The 18977-nt window shown below is 37.7% G+C and overlaps 1 protein-coding gene across 4 annotated transcripts in view; it reads left to right on the forward strand.

Annotated features, from left to right (window-relative positions):
• Window positions 1-18977, forward strand: part of LOC134533641 (serine/threonine-protein kinase tricornered) — a 455610-nt gene that overhangs the window by 69898 nt on the left and 366735 nt on the right. The window lies entirely within an intron of this gene.

Here is an 18977-nt window from a genome sequence, read left to right on the forward strand (position 1 = left end):
CTGACATCACAATCCAAGATGGGGTGGACAATCCACAATCCACAGCCTACAGCCTGGCGCTGGATGCCCTATTCTATACTACTCGTTTTGTAAGTAGGGTATTAGATTTATCTTGTTGGGGGACGAAATATACACTCAAATATTTTCCCCGCATAACATATGTGTTTACAACAAATGTTTCAAACAGACACACAGTTAAAAGTTGCTGTTGAAAGTTTAATATAAACTGTGTGTTCCTAATGTTCTATAACATTGTAATATTCAAAACAATTTTTTAGGGAATGCAGTTCCTAACATATATTGTGGAGTTTTTTTTAGTATGAACTCATTTTAAAAAATTGTGTGAAAGTGATTTCATATAAATATTCTGTTTAAATTGCTTTTTAATATTTTATTATTTTATATGTTTTTTTTCAAAGTACAATTTAATGCTATTTTATTAAAAAGTTCTATCATCGCATGATTGTATGTAACTTAGCAGTTGTTTTTAGTTTTGTTGGTAAAACAAAAATAATTGTTTGACTTCTGATGAAAAAACCGTCACATTCAGTAGGATTAGGCAATGTTTTAATGGCAACAGTTTTATTTTCATCGTCATAGAAAGCTGTTCAGGTTCGGATTATTTGTATTCAAACATTATTATGTATTAAACCTCGGTCTTACCTCTTACTCACCTCGCCCTTATCTTAATAAATCAAGTTTCCTTAATTTTTGGTGTTTATAACTATTAGTAGGCAAGGATGGTGTTATCCAATATGGCCAGGGCCGCAACTAGAGTATCTGGCACATACCACACCAATAAAGCGGGGGGTCCAGGGGCCCTCCCACGGAAAAATGGTGCTATTTAAGCATTTTCCATACCTACATGTAACAGTTTCTGTGCTACTGTAACTTCCATGCATGAACCCACTATATCCATAAAGTAGTCCGTATAATCACTAGACTTGTTCATTAAATTGTCTTCATAAATGTTTTTTAAAGATTCAAATTCAACTTGCGAGACCTTTTTGCATCAAAGATGTTGATGATATCATCATAGCAAATAGAGGACGCTCTCTTGTGTTCTATGGAAATAATGCTCAAATTCGACAGTCTGTCTTGCCTCATACTATTTCTTAAATAATTTTTTACAATTTTCAATTTGCTGAAACTTCTTTCGCCTGAAGAAACTGTTACAGGAAGAGTAAGAAATATCTGTCAGGTTTGGATATCCTTCTTCAAGTCTGTGTTCGTGAATGAGCTTCAAGAGGGTCGCTGCAGATGCTGTTTTCATAGTGTCATCAACTGCCAAGGCGTGATGTTTAAAACATTCCATTTCTTTAACTATTTCTTCTCCATTGATTTCATCTTTGTATGTTTCAGACAACCATTTGGCTGCAATCTTCAAATCTTTAACTTCCATTTTGTAGATGTTAGTCCCATTTAAAAAGCTAAACTTTGCATTAATTGCTTGAAGAGCCTGAAACCGGGATTTTAAGGCATTCACTATTCCATCAATGATCTCTAACAAAGCTATTCTAAACAGATCGTGCTCTGAAAAGTTGGAAATTTCATCTTCGCAGCATTCGTCGAACATTTTCTTCTTTTTTCTTTTTCTTTTTTCTTTAAAATTACAATGCAAGCGATTTCGGCGCCCCCACAGCTTTGAGCCCGGGGCGTATGCCCCGCTTGCCCCCCCCCCCCTAGTTGCGGCCCTGAATATGGCGGCCTCCAACAGACGAAAACATAATTGCGGATGTGTCGTCAGAATCGAAAAATGTTTTTGTTTCATCAGATCCAAAATGGAGAACGTGATGTCATAATTCAAAATGACAGTTCTGCAGTAACGAAAGTGCAACATTCGGGTAGTGGGGCACTGCATGTCAATATGGCGGAATTTAAAACGGTTTATGAGATCAAGGTCAAAGTTCAAGGTCAAAATGGCGACCATGACGAAAAGTGCAATGGTGACATAATTCAAGATGACGGCCATAGTGTCAGATGACGGTCAGTCACTGACTCCACCTCACACTTCGCTCGGACTTAACAAAGCACATTGTTAGCCGCCGCGAGCCTCACTGAGCGGACGAGACACGTCAAGGCAAAGGATAGGAAGTATTTCTTTCATCAATTGTATACACATCTGTGGATGGATGTGAACCCCACTTGACCTGTGCTACTTGGAACGAGAGCTGCGAGTTGTCGCATGCCGTGTCCTTGTGCGATGACCTCGCTGCTCGCCTGGTCTCCGAGAAAGTAACGTTCTCCAATTACAATGCCGGATAGCGCTGCGCTATCGTACTGCGGCACACGTGCCGGCTCTCCGCTGTAGCGTTGGCAGCCCTTTGTGAATCGCTGCAAATGAAACGCTAACTGTCCCGATTGCCGTAATTACCATCCGCTCGTCAGCAACTGCCACTCCCGGCCTTGAGACACTTCTGTCTGAGTTCGCACGATGGCCCTGTTTCATCTTAACTCACACATATAACCAACAATAGCACCAATGGCTTTGGAAACACTTACCACGGAACATTCTCTCACAGAAAAGAGGAGACAGGAAAACTTTTTTTCCTTCGTTAATTTTAAGCCTAACTATTGATATACTCATACATAATATGGTAAATTTGATATATGTATTCTACATTTAGGAAAAATGTTATTGTTTAAAAAAAAAGTCTTAAACAATCCTTTTTTTCACACCATAGCGAATGTGTTTGAATTTAATTATTCTGTGTGTGTAACCAAGTTAATTGAAAGTACAAATATAAAATATGGCATAATGCAAATGAAAATGAAACAGTCAATGCTTCACATTTTTAAAAATAAGCTACGTCATGAAATAAAAAGGTGTTATGCCATAAACGTAAAATATACCTCCGCGTGTTCTAAAATAGGGGTTATAATACTGAAATATATTATATAATTTTATAAACATGATTATGTATTGTCGCTTTAAAAATGTTAACACTAAAGGGTTTTGTTATAAAGTAAATCTGAAATAGTATATATATGTTCCTGCGGCACCAGGTTCCAGGCTGAGGTGCTAGGTGCCGACCGCCCTGACGTCACGACGGCCATATTAGATGATGTCACCGTTTGCACTTTTCGTGATGGTCGCCATCTTCAATTCTGACTAACAGGTGACCATCTTGGATGATACCGACACTGTTGCCATCTTGAAAATCCGTATTTATTATACGATTTTAACAGTAAAACTTTAAATTTATATAAAAAAAAATGTAATTAATAAAATCGCGACAAAAATATACTTCCACCATTTAGAAAATTTGTTCGCCATTTTGAAAATCCGTAATTTATGAACTAAAATTCGGGAAAAATTTGAAAATCCATTTAATTAAATTTTAATAATGAAATTTATAAAGAATATTGGTTTCGAACCCAGCGAGGTCATTTGATTAAAATGGCAACAGATTTTTCCTCTATGGAAGGCACCAACAGACTGATATACCACTAATGCCAATGCAGATATTACATTAGTCAGTATGACATCATGGCGGCCAAGTTTTCATCTGCTGGAGGCCATTATCTTGGATCCGACATATTGTTTCGTCTGCTAGAGTGCACTGCCTCTAAATTGTTTCAATTTTTACCTGTTAGAGTGCAGTAATTATTCATATGCCAGAGCGCCTGCCTTCTTGTCTGCTGTGTTTGGTCGGCAGTTTGAAATTCTGTAATTTGTAGGCTAGAAATTCAGGAAAAATTTCAAAAATTACCATAAAAAATCACTTGTTAAAGTAATAACGACTCGATATATTCCAGTGCTTTGTTCGATACCTGAAAAATACAAAAAAGTTAATTTAAGGTAAAAGTGATTATTTAATGAAAAATACAAAAACGACAGATTAAAAAATAAAAACAACAAAAAATTACAAATAAAAATTTATTCCACAATTTCTACTCTACTGCAAGTCGAAAAAACTAACAAATTACTAGCGTTTCTTGATTTTGGCATCTGCTACCCACAAATTAAAGCGAGTTGGGAAGCCCCACCACTTGACATAGGATCGTCCGTTTTTTCGATTTGATATCGGGATACATCGTAGGCTGAATCTCTTCAGCATAGAAGTCGCCACGAATAGGCTTGTGGTCCAAATCTTTGAGGTAGTAGGTCATAGGCTCCGATTCACGAACATGGGTCACACGGAAAAGTTGGGAACTCCAATTCCAGTGAAACCTTTCTCGAAGACACATTTTCTATTTGGAGATCCGCACAATGTCACTGACATTAGCTTTAGGGCTTCGTGGATCTTATTTCTTCGTTTTGGAAAACACTGTTTGAAGCAAGTGATCACCCTTTATGTCTTTAGGCTTAATTTTTGTTGTAGAATGCACCGTGGAATTGCATTTGCTTATTAGTTTTGGCAAGATATCCACCAATTGTAATTTCCGTTATCCGTGAACTGTGACCAGTGGCGTAACCAGGATTTGTGTATTGGGGGGAGGGTTAAGAAGCATGGTACCCCCTTCCCTAATAAAGCGGGGGGTCCGGGGGTCCACCCCCGGAAAAATTAGGATTTTTAGGTGTAAAATAGTGCTATTTTAGCAGTTTTCGGTACTTAACTTTAAATATTGTAATAGTAGTATGTAAATGGGGCTCCGGAAACAGGAGTCGGAGTGTGGCTGTGGCGGAGTCGACCGCCATCTTGGATTGTGACGTCACGGCGGCCATCTTGGACTCAAAAATTCCTCAAAATTCCTCAAAAATGACTCAAAAAATCCCGTTTTGAGGAAAATTTCCCGTTTATGTCCTTAAAAATACCAGCAGCTAGAAATGTCCATATGTAGGCTTAAGCATCCATGTCTACAGCCTCAGATAAGCCTCTGACGTTATCATGGATAATGATGTCACCGTTGCAGTTTCCATTACACCCGCCATCTTTAAAGTTATTATCCGATTTTGATAAAAATATATTAAAATTTATAATAAAATTCAATAAATAAAAATTTAATACAAATATTTAAAAAACAAACTTTTACGGCACGGAGCTCGGAGTCCTCGGTTCGAACCGGTTAGGGCAAAAAAAATAAAAATGACGCCCAATTCTTCCCTAACTGTGGCTGCTAGCAGACTGACCCCCGCTACTTATGTCAAAGTATATATCGACACCGTTGCTATTTCCGTTACGCCCGCCATCTTAAAAATCTGTAATTGTAATGTTAGAAAATCAGGAAATATATTAAAAATCATTTTTAAAAAATTAAATAATCGAATTAAATAACAAAATATCTTAAAAACCACTTTTGCACTTATCGTTACGGTCGCCATCTTGGATTATATAAATGTTACATGTTTCGTTACACCTGCCATCTTGGTTGAGTACTATGTCATCGTTACACTTTATGTTACGACTGTCACATTGGATCCTATTAATGTTGCAATTATCGTTACGGTCGCCATCTTGAAATATAGATGCCATCTTGGAACTCCGTAATTTTTATGTTAGAAAATCGGGAAAAAGTTCAAAATTCATTAAATAAATTGGCAATAAATATAATGATTGATTAGATCGACTAAGGTCTTAGGTTCGAAACCAGTAAGAGCAAAAAAAAAACTTATCCTCCACAGAAGCCACCTACAGACTGATCTACTGACACCAATACCAAGGTACATGTATCGTCAGCTGATATGATAGTCATGTCCGCCATCTTGTCTCCATCCGCTGGAGACCACCATCTTGTTTTCGTCCGCTAGAGTGTGCTGATACCATGTTAGTATAATTTTCTGGTCACCATACCCTTGTCCTCAACTGTTGGCATTGAACTTTGACCTTGAACTTTGACCTTGACCTTGAAATTTGACCTTCACCTTGAAATTTGATTTTTTCCTTTTCGACCATCATGGATCCAACAATTTATGTTCAGTACATGCTACCAGGAGCTACCACCTGCTTGAGTACACCATCTTGTGTGTGTACTCGTCTTATAGAGTAAATTTCCATCTGGATAATTTTATTCTAACTCGCTACAGTGCAGTATTCATTTATTACCGAGGTGCCCCCAACATCTTGAAATTTGGGCGGCATCTTGAAATCGTGTAATTATTTAGCAAGAAATTCGGGAAAAAAATCCAATATTCATCAAAAAAATCACTCATTAATTTACATATTGTATCGCTGGATTCCTGCTTTCGATGCGATACTTGAACAGTGACAAGTGTAACTAAATATTAAATAAATTTAATATTCTGTTTTTCCATTACCTTTCGTGGAGTTTATAAATCATTCTCTCTTCAAAAATAAAACACAAGTCAATATACGACAATGTTCGACGAATTAAATACGTTTCCGATAAGCCTAACATGAAAGTCTAGTTTTTCAATAATCTGAATAACCTCTAACCGTTCATGTACAAAGCCATACATACATATAGACCAATCCTCTTCGGACCGAGAGACCGGGTCATAATCAATGTCAGACGTATAGACCAGTTATTTCCGAACCTCACAACCTTCCTCATTGTCAGCTAATTATATTCCGTTGAACCAACGGACCATGTTTTTTACGCTTACAAGAGGACCAAGAATCCAATCAAAAAGGCAGCACTATTAACAAAAAGGAAGCACATTTGGAAGCACCATCAACAAAAAAGGCAGCACATTTGGAAGCACCATAATCAAAAAGGCAGCACAATTGGAAGCACCATCAAAAAAGGAAGCACAATTGGAAGCACCATCAAAAAAGGAAGCACATTTGGAAGCAACATCAACAAAAAGGCAGCACATTTGGAAGCACCATCAACAAAAAGGCAGCACATTTGGAAGCACCATCAAAAAAGGCAGCACATTTGGAAGCACCATAATAAAAAAGGGAGCACATTTGGAAGCACCATAATCAAAAAGGCAGCACATTTGGAAGCACCATCAAAAAAGGAAGCACATTTGAAAGCACCATAATCAAAAAGGCAGCACATTTGGAAGCACCATCAAAAAAGGCAGCACATTTGGAATCACCATCAACAAAAAGGCAGCACATTTGGAATCACCATCAACAAAAAGGCAGCACATTTGGAAGCACCATCAAAAAAGGAAGCACATTTGGAAGCACCATAATCAAAAAGGCAGCACATTTGGAAACACCATCAAAAAAGGCAGCACATTTGGAAGAACCATAATCAAAAAGGCAGATTTTTGGAGGCACCATCATAAAGGCAGCACATTTTGGAAGCACCATCAAAAAAGGAAGCACATTTGGAAGCTCCATCAACAAAAAGGCAAAAAGGAAGCACAAGTTACGAGAACCAAGTCTTAGTTAGAAATCAGAATGCAAGAAATAAAAACATTAAATTTTTATAATTTAAATTATTTATTTTATTTCTTTACATTATACAAATGCAAGTAAAACAAGCCATTATTGTATGTAGCCAGCTTTCCTCAGTTCCTTGAGTATGAAGGATATTTCTTTGATGCACGAATAGTTTCCTGCACAAAGCGAACCATGTAGAAGTCTTAGCCGGTCAACCAATATGTTTGGATCTTTCCATGATGTGTAATCATTCTCTTCTACCACCATCTTCCTTGCACGTTTATAATAAATATTTTGATCTCTGGTGTCTTCCGTTTTACCACCAACCTCAGGGTAACTTTCATTTTTGAGACAGTGATCATCACAATCTTGATCAGATTTATTTAATATGTCACGACGTTTCCATCGTTTCGGTCTCAGGACACAGCCATATTCTACGATCTTGACAGCTTTAGGTGCTTCATCACAGTCTATGTCTTTGTCTACAGCCTCAGAGTCACTGTAACAATCACCGTAGAAGGAATCGTCTTCACCCAGATTACCGTAAGAATTCGATGTTGATGATGTCGAAGTGTCTTCATCGTCTTCATGCTTCCTTTTTAGGAGTCCATCATTTTTACAAAGTAGGAAAGATCTACTTGAATTCGGCTGGAATATATTCTCACTTTTCACATTAAGGATTCTTCCATTGTCTTCATTCTTCCGTAAATCATCAACCTCCTTCAATTTAAGTTCTGTAATACCCTAGTGTCTTAAAGAATAATTAAGTAATTAGATAAAAAGATTTGGAAACTCTGAATACTGGTGCCCTCAATTAATAGCTATCAAAAGGTAACATCAGATGCGACACTAGGAGTAAACAAAGAAAATTTAGTGACTCCCTACGAACACTTGGGAGAAAGAGGATCTTTATTATATATTAAATATATAAAAACAACTGTTACGTCTATAGACTTCCTTATTTTATTAATCATTGTTATTTCATTTTTTATAGATTAAATTTTCCTTAGTAACACCTGTTTTTCATGGATAAGTGATCTTACTTAAATTCCTCACAATTACACTTATCATATTATATTCTTTGAACTTATTTACTATCGGGCCGGCCCTGAATGTTTAACAAAAATAACAATATTTAAAAACATGAATGAAATTAACATCGCTAACTTTACAGGTTGTACATATAGTCCTTGCAAAACATTATATAAATTTCGTCTCCTCGAACTGGTTTTACTGTCCGCTGTCTTAACTGGGTTACACTATTTTTGAGTTCGTGAATAAAATGATAGAATTATGCGGGTATCACCCGGGGCTGTAGGTAACGGTAATCGCGTTAGTAGGCCTAAAGATGGTGGATTCTGCTCAGGAACCGATTCCAGAGGTTCTGGCAGAGGAATTTGGCTGCCCCAAACTTGGAACCCTGTCTGAAACAGAAGTCCAAATTCCAAAGAATTAGACCTGTTTCCAGACAGTATACTTAAATGGCGCAAAAGGCCAATGGAGGGAAATTAAAGGGGGGATGACGTCAAGACTTACCAAAACAGGGTGTTGGTCCTGGCGCTCAGGAGAGGGCGTCTCGTCTCCGAAAACCCGAACCACGATGCGCGGTAGACACGGAAGTCATCATGATTAATTCAAAAAATTTATATAAAAAATACTAATTTTCTTTACTTTTAACTAAACTACTGGCTGGTTAATATTAATTTTAGATAGGGACTTCATCCCTCTAGTCTGAGAAGACTACATAATATACGATGCGATGTCGATGATTCGCCGAAGATCGCAGTTACAAACAGTACCAGTCAGTCAGGAGGCGCGCACCGAAGTAAGTTCAGCGCGGGGTATCGTAAGTATATCATAAGCGCGGGGTCTCTAGAGAATGGGAGGGGGTAGGCTCTGAGCCGAAAATTACCGAGCCCACCCAAAGGTGTCCGGCATAAAAAAAATTATATCTTACTGGAGTGACTGCGCGACTGAGGCGCTATATTTTGGTGGCGAGAAGAAGTACTAATAAATCGACTTGTGGCCGACGAGAGTGTCAAGCTAGGGGGTAATGGAGTAACCAGAGGTGCCACCTAGCGACCCGAGACATAAGGAGGAGAAACGTTGTCGTTACCTCCGCGCGAGCGCGGTAGTGTCGGCGCTGCCGACGCCCACAAGTGGCGTTAGTGACCACAGCCATCGCTAGATGTCGTTAAAGTCCAGAATCGTAACTGCGGCTGTCAAGCCTGAGATGGCCTTGAATTCGGTTAACGTCCCCGTGCGGTCGTCGCTCCTCGCTTCACTTCTGAGAAGAAAGGGTGGGTGAGCAGGGGGGGGGGATGGCTTCAAAAAACTCATGGTCTGTGGGACGCAAGGCCCACGGGATCCTCCTGTCGTGTCTTGCTGCTAGTGAACCTTATACCGATTCGTGACAGAGTTAGCAGGGCTCAGCACTGCTTCACAAGCTGCTGTAGGCAAAAGTAGAAACGCGAAGAAATAAAGTTACCGGCCCCCGACGTGCCTGGAGGCGGGAGAAATATTAGCCAGAATGCTAGCCTAGCATGAGGCTGGGAAAGAAAATCAGCTCGCCTCTGAGAACAGAGGCTGATGGCCTGGCCATAAGCAAATAAGATGAGTAAAAAAAAAAATTTCCAAAATTATTTAAGATTACAAAATTTTAAATAAAACGTGTCTAAAACCCTAATTTAGGGCACAGTTCTTTGTCGAGATCGGAAGAGCCAGGAAAATTATTGTCGTAATGCAGATCTCTCTTCCTTAGTCTAGTAGATTCATCGTTGTCCTCTAGCTTGTACGCAGGCTTGGCGTTACAAGTTCTGCCATGTCTTTTTAAGTTCTCTCTCCGCGTAAACGACTTGCTACATCGAACACAACTTATATTGCGTAGTGGATTTTTAACACAGTCATTCTTCTCGTGTTGTCTTTTATTCTTTCTCAAGATAAACTCTTTGCTGCAAATCTTACAGCTATGTTCTTTCGATACAGCGTCAGATCCCAAATCGGAATTAATATTAGTTACTGAGATTAATGCCAGATACCAATTGAGTGTTTTAAATTAGATCCATTACTTAAATAGAATTTTTTTTTCATATTTCATCAGCGAGAATTAATATATCTCATGCAAAGGTACTTGGTGCATGTAGTGCTGCTTTTGAACAACAGATGTCGCCACATGTTGCTTGCAGGTAAATAATATTTAGTTCTTTTATGCGGGATGCGGGATGCTCACTAACGATCGCAAAAGAAGGATGGCTTCGCTAGACTCCAAGGAGAAGGAAGTTCGTCCTTCCTGTTAGTGTTTCTTAGATTTCTCAGAGAGAGCTTAAAAAGACATGGCAGAACTTGTAACGCCAAGCCTGCGTACAAGCTAGAGGACAACGATGAATCTACTAGACTAAGGAAGAGTGATCTGCATTACGACAATAATTTTCCTGGCTCTTCCGATCTCGACAAAGAACTTAAATTGAAGGAGGTTGATGATTTATGGAAGAATGAAGACAATGGAAGAATCCTTAACGTGAAAAGTGAGAATATATTCCAGCCGAATTCAAGTAGATCTTTCCTACTTTGTAAAAATGATGGACTCCTAAAAAGGAAGCATGAAGACGATGGACACACTTCGACATCATCAACATCTAATTCTTACGGTAATCTGGGTGAAGATGATTCCTTCTACGGTGATTGTTACAGTGACTCTGAGGCTGTTGACAAAGACATAGACTGTGATGAAGCACCTAAAGCTGACAAGATCGAAGAATGTGGTGGTGTCCTGAGACCGAAACGATGGAAACGACGTGATATATTAAATAAATCTGATCAAGCTTGTGATGATCACTGTCTCAAAAATGAAAGTTACCCTGAGGTTGGTGGTAAAATGGGAGACATCAGAGATCATAATATTTATTATAAATGTGCAAGGAAGATGGTGGTAGAAGAGAATGATTACACATCATGGAAAGATCCAAACATATTGGTTGACCGGCTAAGACTTCTACATGGTTCGCTTTGTGCAGGAAACTATTCGTGCATCAAAGAAATATCCTTCATACTCAAGGAACTGAGGAAAGCTGGCTACATACAATAATGGCTTGTTTTACTTGCATTTGTATAATGTAAAGAAATAAAATAAATAATTTAAATTATAAAAATTTAATTTTTTTATTTCTTGTATTCTGATTTCTAACTAAGACTTGGTTCTCGTAACTTGTGCTTCCTTTTTGCCTTTTTGTTGATGGAGCTTCAAAATGTGCTTCCTTTTTTGATGGTGCTTCCAAAATGTGCTGTCTTTATGATGGTGCATCCAAAAATATGCTGCCTTTTTGATTATGGTGCTTCCAAATGTGCTGCCTTTTTTGTTGATGGTGCTTCCAAATGTGCTGACTTTTGATTATGGTGCTTCCAAATGTGCTTCCTTTTTTGATGGTGCTTCCAAATGTGCTGCCTTTTTGATTATGGTGCTTCCAAATGTGCTGCCTTTTTAATTATGTGTGCTTCCAAATGTGCTGCCTTTTTGATTATGGTGCTTCCAAATGTGCTGCCTTTTATGATGGTGCTTCCATATGTGCTGCCTTTTTGTTGATGGTGCTTCCAATTGTGCTTCCTTTTTTGATGGTGCTTCCAAATGTGCTGCCTTTTTGTTGATGGTACTTCCAAATGTGCTGCCTTTTTTGATGGTGCTTCCAAATGTGCTGCCTTTTTTGTTGATGGTGCTTCCAAATGTGCATCCTTTTTGTTAATGGTGCTGCCTTTTTGATTGGATTCTTGGTCCCCTTGTAAGCCAAAAAAACACGGTCCATTGGTTCAATTGAATATAATTAGCTGACGTTGAGGAAGTTCGTGAGGTTCGGAAATAACTGGTCTATACGTCTGATATTGATTATGACCCGGTCTCTCGGTCAGAAGACGCTTGGTTTATATGTATGAATGGCTTTGTACATGAACGGTTTAGAGGTTAACAGATTATTGAAAAACTAGACTTTTATGTTAGGCTTATCGGAAACGTATTTAATTCGTCGAACATTGTCGTACATTGACTTGTGTTTTATTTTTGAAGAGAGAATGATTTATAAACTCCGCGAAAGGTAATGGGAAAACAGAATATTAAATCTATTTAATATTTCGTTACACTTGTCACTGTTCAAGTATCGCATCGAGAGCAGGAATCCAGCGATTTAATATGTAAATTAATGAGTGATTTTTTTGATGATTTTGGATTTTTTCCCGAATTTCTAGCTAAATAATAACACGATTTCAAGATGGCGCCCAAATTTCAAGATGGCGGGGGCACTTCGGTAATAAATGATTACTGCACTGTAGCGGGTTAGAATAAAATTATCCTAATGGAAATGTACTCTATAAGACGAGTACACAAGATGGTGTACTCCAGCAGGTGGTAGCTCCTGGTAGCATGTACTGAACATAAAATGTTGGATCCATGATGGTCGACAAGGACAAAGTCAAATTTCAAGGCCAAGGTCAAATTTCAAAGTCAAAGTTCAAGGTCAAAGTTCAAGGTCAAAGTTCAAGGTCAAAGTTCAATGCCAACAAGGGTATGGTGACCAGAAAATTATACTAACATGGTATCAGCACACTCTAGCGGACGAAAACAAGATGGTGGTCTCCAGCGGATGGAGACAAGATGGCGGACATGACATCATATCAGCTGACGATACATGTACCAAGGTATTGGTGGCAGTAGATGAGTCTGTAGGTGGCTTTTGTGGAGGATCTTTTGGTTTTTTATTTTTTGCTCTTACTGGTTTCGAACCAAGGACCTTAGTCGATCTAATCAATCATTATATTTATTGCCAATTTTATTTAATGAATTTTGAACATTTTCCCAATTTTCTAACATAAAAATTTCGGATTTCCAATATGGCGTCTACATTTCAAAATGGCGACCGCAACGTTAATTGCAACATTAATAGGATATAATATGGCAGTCGTAACATAAAGTGTTACGATGACATAGTACTCACCCAAGATGGCGGGCGTAACGAAACATGCAACATTTATATAATCCAAGATGGCGACCGTAACGATAAGTGCAACAGTGGTTTTTAAGATATTTTGTTATTTAATTCGATTATTTAATTTTTTATAAATGATTTTTAATATATTTCCTGATTTTCTAACATTACAATTACAGATTTTTAAGATGGCGGGCGTAACGGAAATAGCAACGGTGTCGATATATACTTTGACATAAGTAGCGGGGGTCAGTCTGCTAGCAGCCACAGTTAGGGAAGAATTGGGCGTCATTTTTATATTTTTTGTCCTAACCGGTTCGAACCGAGGACTCCGAGCTCCGTGCCGTAAAAGTTTGTTTTTTAAATATTTGTATTAAATTTTTATTAATTGAATTTTATTATAAATTTTAATATATTTTCATTAAAATCGGATAATAAATTTAAAGTGTCGGGTGTAACGGAAACTGCAACGGTGACGTCATTATCCATGATAACGTCAGAGGCTTATCTGAGGCTGTAGACATGGATGCTTAAGCCTACATATGGACATTTCTAGCTGCTGGTATTTTTAAGAACTAAAACAAGAAATTTTTCCTCAAAATGGGAATTTTTGAGTCATTTTGAGTCATTTTTGAGGAATTTTGAGGTATTTTTGAGTCCAAGATGGCCGCCGTGACGTCACAATCCAAGATGACGGTCGACTCCGCTACAGCCACACTCCGACTCCTGTTTCCGGAGCCCCATTTACATACTACTGGTAATGGTAAAAATATTAATTTTTTAATAAAAAAATTATTTGAGTAATGAAGTAAGAAATTAATTAAATATTTTTATCAATCCAAGTGCCTTGTTCACGTCCACTCAAAATCATAAATCATGCTAGAAGCTCGATAATACAAAAAAAAAAAAAGGAATAAAAAGGGTTGGGTTTCTGCAGAACTGGCCTATTCCTGGAAACAATTAGCTTTAGCTTGAAGAGTTACCCAGTCACCACCTGCTTATAATTACCGCGCTGGTTAAATACAATAGGTGTAAGATATTTGAAAACTTGGGACCCGCCACGGCGTCACAACCTTATATCTTCTGCTCGCGACAGTGGTAGGGGAAGGGAAGGAGAATCGGTAGGGTTCGCTTACTCTTTCCCTCCAGTGCAGTGGCCGGTGATAGCAGTAAGACACCCAGGCTTTTAGCTAACCTCAGGGTGTCTGCTTACCCTGGAAAACCTGGAAAACCTGGAAAAATCAGGGAATATTGTAATCAGGGAATAATCAGGGAAAAATCAGGGAATTTATTTTGGTAGGTTGTAGTTGGCAATACTTTTTTGTTTATTGATCAGCTTGCATTGACGTAGCATCAAGTGTATTCCCTCCCATTTTTATTTTTGAATGGCAAATAACGAACAGTTCCCGTAAATTCCTATAAATATGTTGATACATCACAGACGTTTACAATACACTATTTGTTGTTAAGTAAATTTTGTTGTAAGTATTAACGTATAGGTGTATCGTTTGTTATTGTCAGATTATGGTTTAGTGTGTGTACATGAACTAATTAATTGGTGATTAGTTTTCGATAGTATCGAACATTTGATAGTCGAAAGTGAAAGGACACTTCAAGTTAAGTTGTGAGAAATGTCATCATGTCGTCATGAATAATTGCCATTATGAACATTTCTGAAAGGGGCAATTCTATAAAGGCAATATTTACCCTTTATAGAAAGTAAATATTTAATTTCCTTAGTATTTATTTTGTTTAATTACACTTTATTCCGCATGTTTACATTTGTCATCTATGAGTAATTCAGATTTAAAGTTCTTTGGTTATCGTTTTGTACATGTATTACTCTATGTTAAATTTTTATTTTAAATTATTGTCAAAGCTAGTATAGCAGTATTTTTGAAACTAATATTAATTTAAAGATGAACAACGACAGTAATTGGTAGTAATTTTAATGGTTTTGTTTTATCAACAACTTTAAGAGAGTCGTTTATTAGTAACGGGAAAAAAATTCTTTAGAACAATTTGAGACTCGATGAAGGCAACATCTAAAAACGCAACGATTTCGACCTTAATTGATAATTGACTATTCCTATAAGAATTGAAAATGTTTATTAATGCTAATATTGAATCAGAGTTCGAAGAAAATACTAATTACTAATTTGAATCAACGAAGATAAAACTTAAACGTCAAGAATTCAAACAATTATTTAAGAAGAGAGGACGACGAATATCCAGATTTCAAGAGAGCGTCTAATAAATATAAATTGCTTTGAAACTGCGAAGAATAGATGCCGTTGATCATCCTGAAGAAAGAAGAATTCAGTCGAAGAATGAAAAGTCGCAGTTCGAGCCCGGGAAGGATGACCGTCGTGCAGTCCAGCTCAGTTCCCGACCGCAGCCCGAAGGATGGAGTCGTGACGGCGCTTATTCCTACCGCCCGCTAGAGACCGGAGGAGCAACCCCAGGTTCACAGTCCTGACTGAGACGAACCAAGGACCCTCCGAGAACCTACACGTCTCGTGGGTATTCTGCAGCAAGGTTTGGTCCCTTACCCCATCACCCGAAGACTCGCTGATTAAACAAGTATCCTCACTAACGACGATTTAAACAAGACGAACATTTTCACCGAACTAGAATTTTTTTAATGTTATCAAACGTATTCTTTGTATAGAAAGACCGTGTACTTGTTCATCTTTGGATTTATCATGTAAATTACGGAATCGCGATCCCGAACCTAATAATAATATGATAGTATAGATGGAACTTGATATTGAAAGAACATGTTGCCATTTTGTTTGACGGGTACTGCAAGTTACGTACCCAGTAGTCCACGCTCTGCGGACTGAAGCTAGTTTAAAATAAATAACACACAAACTATTAACATTTTAAACTAAAGATAACTTACTCTAATGAAAGAATTGGTAGAATCTTTGAAGTCGAGAATCATAACAAATTCCATCTGTATTTTAACATAAACTATTTTAGTTAAGATATTTATATAAAGTGTAATATTGTGCCTGTCGAAGTATATTGTCACCGTCTGCATAAACATTACACGCAAATATAAATATTACATTTGAATTTGTTTACACGTCATTACCAGGTCTAGTCACGAAAGTAGTATTTAACATACTTTTGACACACTGTAATTTTGACTTTCAGACACAAACTTCTAGAAACAATTCTTAAAACTGATAGAAGAAGGCTAGAGAAACTGGAATTATTAAGTACATTTAATAATTTACCTAATTACACTAGCTGACTTTTCAGTTTAGGTGAACTATAAGATAGGAACACGTAAACTGTAAATACTTTTACAGTCCATTTTCTTTTATTTACCATCGGATTCGGAAGTGGCGTCAAATCACGCGATACAAACTGGTTCAAGCTGGTTCGTTATCCTGCTGACATACGTGATGCGGCATGTGCTTCCCGCGTTCGGATTACACAGACAGGTGCATTTAATTTTAAGTAATTATGGATGCCCAATGTAAACTGGGCATTTTTGTTAGCTTTGAAAATACATATCACAGACATTTTTGGTGAAGATTCGCCATCGTTGCTAGAAATTGGTAGCTGTGGGCTTCATACGGTCCATGGTGCTTTCAAAATTGGAATTTCTGCTACACAATGGGACGTTGCTGGTTTTTTGAGGCACAGTTACTTTTTGTTTAAGCATGTACCTGCAAGGAGGGCAGATTACATTAGAATAACTAGATCAGAGGTTTGTCCTAAGAAATTTTGTGCAATCAGATGGTTAGAAAATACTGCAGTTGCTGAGCGTGCCATGAAAACGTTACCCCACCTAAAGAAATTTGTTAGTGAAGTTTCTATTTCATCTGTCTTTCAATGTAGGTAGTGGAAAGTGCTCTTGAAGATAATCTTCTAGAAGTAAAATTTACATTTTTCCACTCTTTGGCATCAGAGCTGGAATTGTTTCTTACAATGTTCCAACAAAATTTGTTATTGAAGTTTCTATTTCATCTGTCTTTCAATGTAGTTAAAAGTGCTCTTGAAGATAATCTTCTAGAAGTAAAATTTACATTCTTCCACTCTTTGGCATCAGAGCTGGAATTGTTTCTTACAATGTTCCAAAGTGAAGCACCCATGGCACCTTTTCTGTATGATTCACTGGTAGACATTTTATTAGCTTTGGCAGGAAAGTTTGTGAAACCAGAGGTACTGAAGAGCTTTAGGGAAAAACGCAATGTATCTCGATTGGATTTAGATAACCAGGAAAATCTATTGACTGCTAACAATATCAAGTTGGGTTATGCAGTACGCCATGCCATCAAGAAAGAGAAACTACCAGAAAAGTCTGTCCTGTTATTGAAAAATGATGTTAGGACTTGTCTAAAGGTTATGGTAAAAAAAACTTCAAGACAAAAATCCCATAAAGTACAAACTTACCAAAGGAATTTCCTGCTTATGTCTGTCTATGGCTTTAAATTCGGGTGTGAGGAAACAGCGTGTGAAGTATAGTTTAGAATGTTGTCTTCGAAACAGGTGGCTATCAGGACAAGAAGTTGATAACATTGAGTGATCATATGAGATGGTTATCTTGATCACTTGTGGATGCTCATTCTGAAGGAAAACAGGCCTTCTAAAGTTTGTGAGGATGATGTTGGTACTTTCCCATGGAAATCCATCATTGGAAAGAGGATTTTCAGTGAATTCTAATCTGCTGACTGAAAACTTGCAGGAAGAAACACTGATTGCACAAAGACAAGTGTATGACTTTGTTCAACGTTCTGGAGGTGTAGATCATGTTGATATCATCAAGTCCATGTTACAGTATGTAAGAAATGCTAGTTGTAGGCGTAAGGAAGCCCTGCAAACAAAACAAAAAGAAAAGGAAGCTACAGACAAGAAGAAGGCAGAAAAAAGAAGAGTTGAAGAGGAGATCAAGGCATTGCAGTTTAAGAAGGCTCAAGTGTTGGATTTGGCTTGTTCTGAAGCAAGTTCTATAGACGCAAAAGTTGAGTCACTGCGAAATTGACGGGAGCTTCCTTTGACTAATGTTTTTTGCAAAAGTAAGTGTGTGAAATATTTGTAGCAGCATGTTTTATTTGCCGTCAATTGAGTCACTTTGGCCACGTCTAGAAGAAGGTAATATTTTTACTAATTTAAGTAAGTTGAAATACTTTGAAATTTATCAATGTATTGTTATGCAGTTTTTTCAGTTTCGTGGAATGTCGTAATTGTGTTAAGGAAAACCTGGAAAAATTCAGTTTTAGACCTGGAAAACCTGGAAAAATCAGGGAATTTCATTTACTAGATCTGATAGACACCCTGTAACCTGCTTTCAGTTAAGAAAAAATAATTTTGGCTAAGGGGTGGGGAGTGGTTAGAACCCCTAAACCCCTTCCCCCTCCTGGCTACACCCCTGACTGTGACCACATCTTTGTGTAAACATATCGACAACAGAGACATTGACATTACTAAATGTAGAGTAGTGTTTATTGCCAAAATTTTTCATCAAAGCCTTGAAAGTCGTATTGTAGAATTCTTTGCCGAGATACGTTTGCAGGAACGACTGTACACATCCATCGCGCAAAAGGTCTCTCATGGCCTTGGTTACATCTTGAGGCCACTTGCGGCCTCAGTCTCCCTGGATTTAATTTTTATTACACTGTTTCAGTATTATGTGTATATTAATTTTTAAATACGTTTTTATAAGCGCTTCTAACTTTTCTTTAATAAACTTGGCCGCAATCATATAGAGTGCGGTAGTGTGCAAACTTTAAACTTAAAAATATTTTTCATT

The sequence above is a fragment of the Bacillus rossius genome, chromosome 7, assembly GCF_032445375.1.
Source record: "Bacillus rossius redtenbacheri isolate Brsri chromosome 7, Brsri_v3, whole genome shotgun sequence".
NCBI classification, from domain to species: Eukaryota; Metazoa; Arthropoda; class Insecta; order Phasmatodea; family Bacillidae; genus Bacillus; species Bacillus rossius.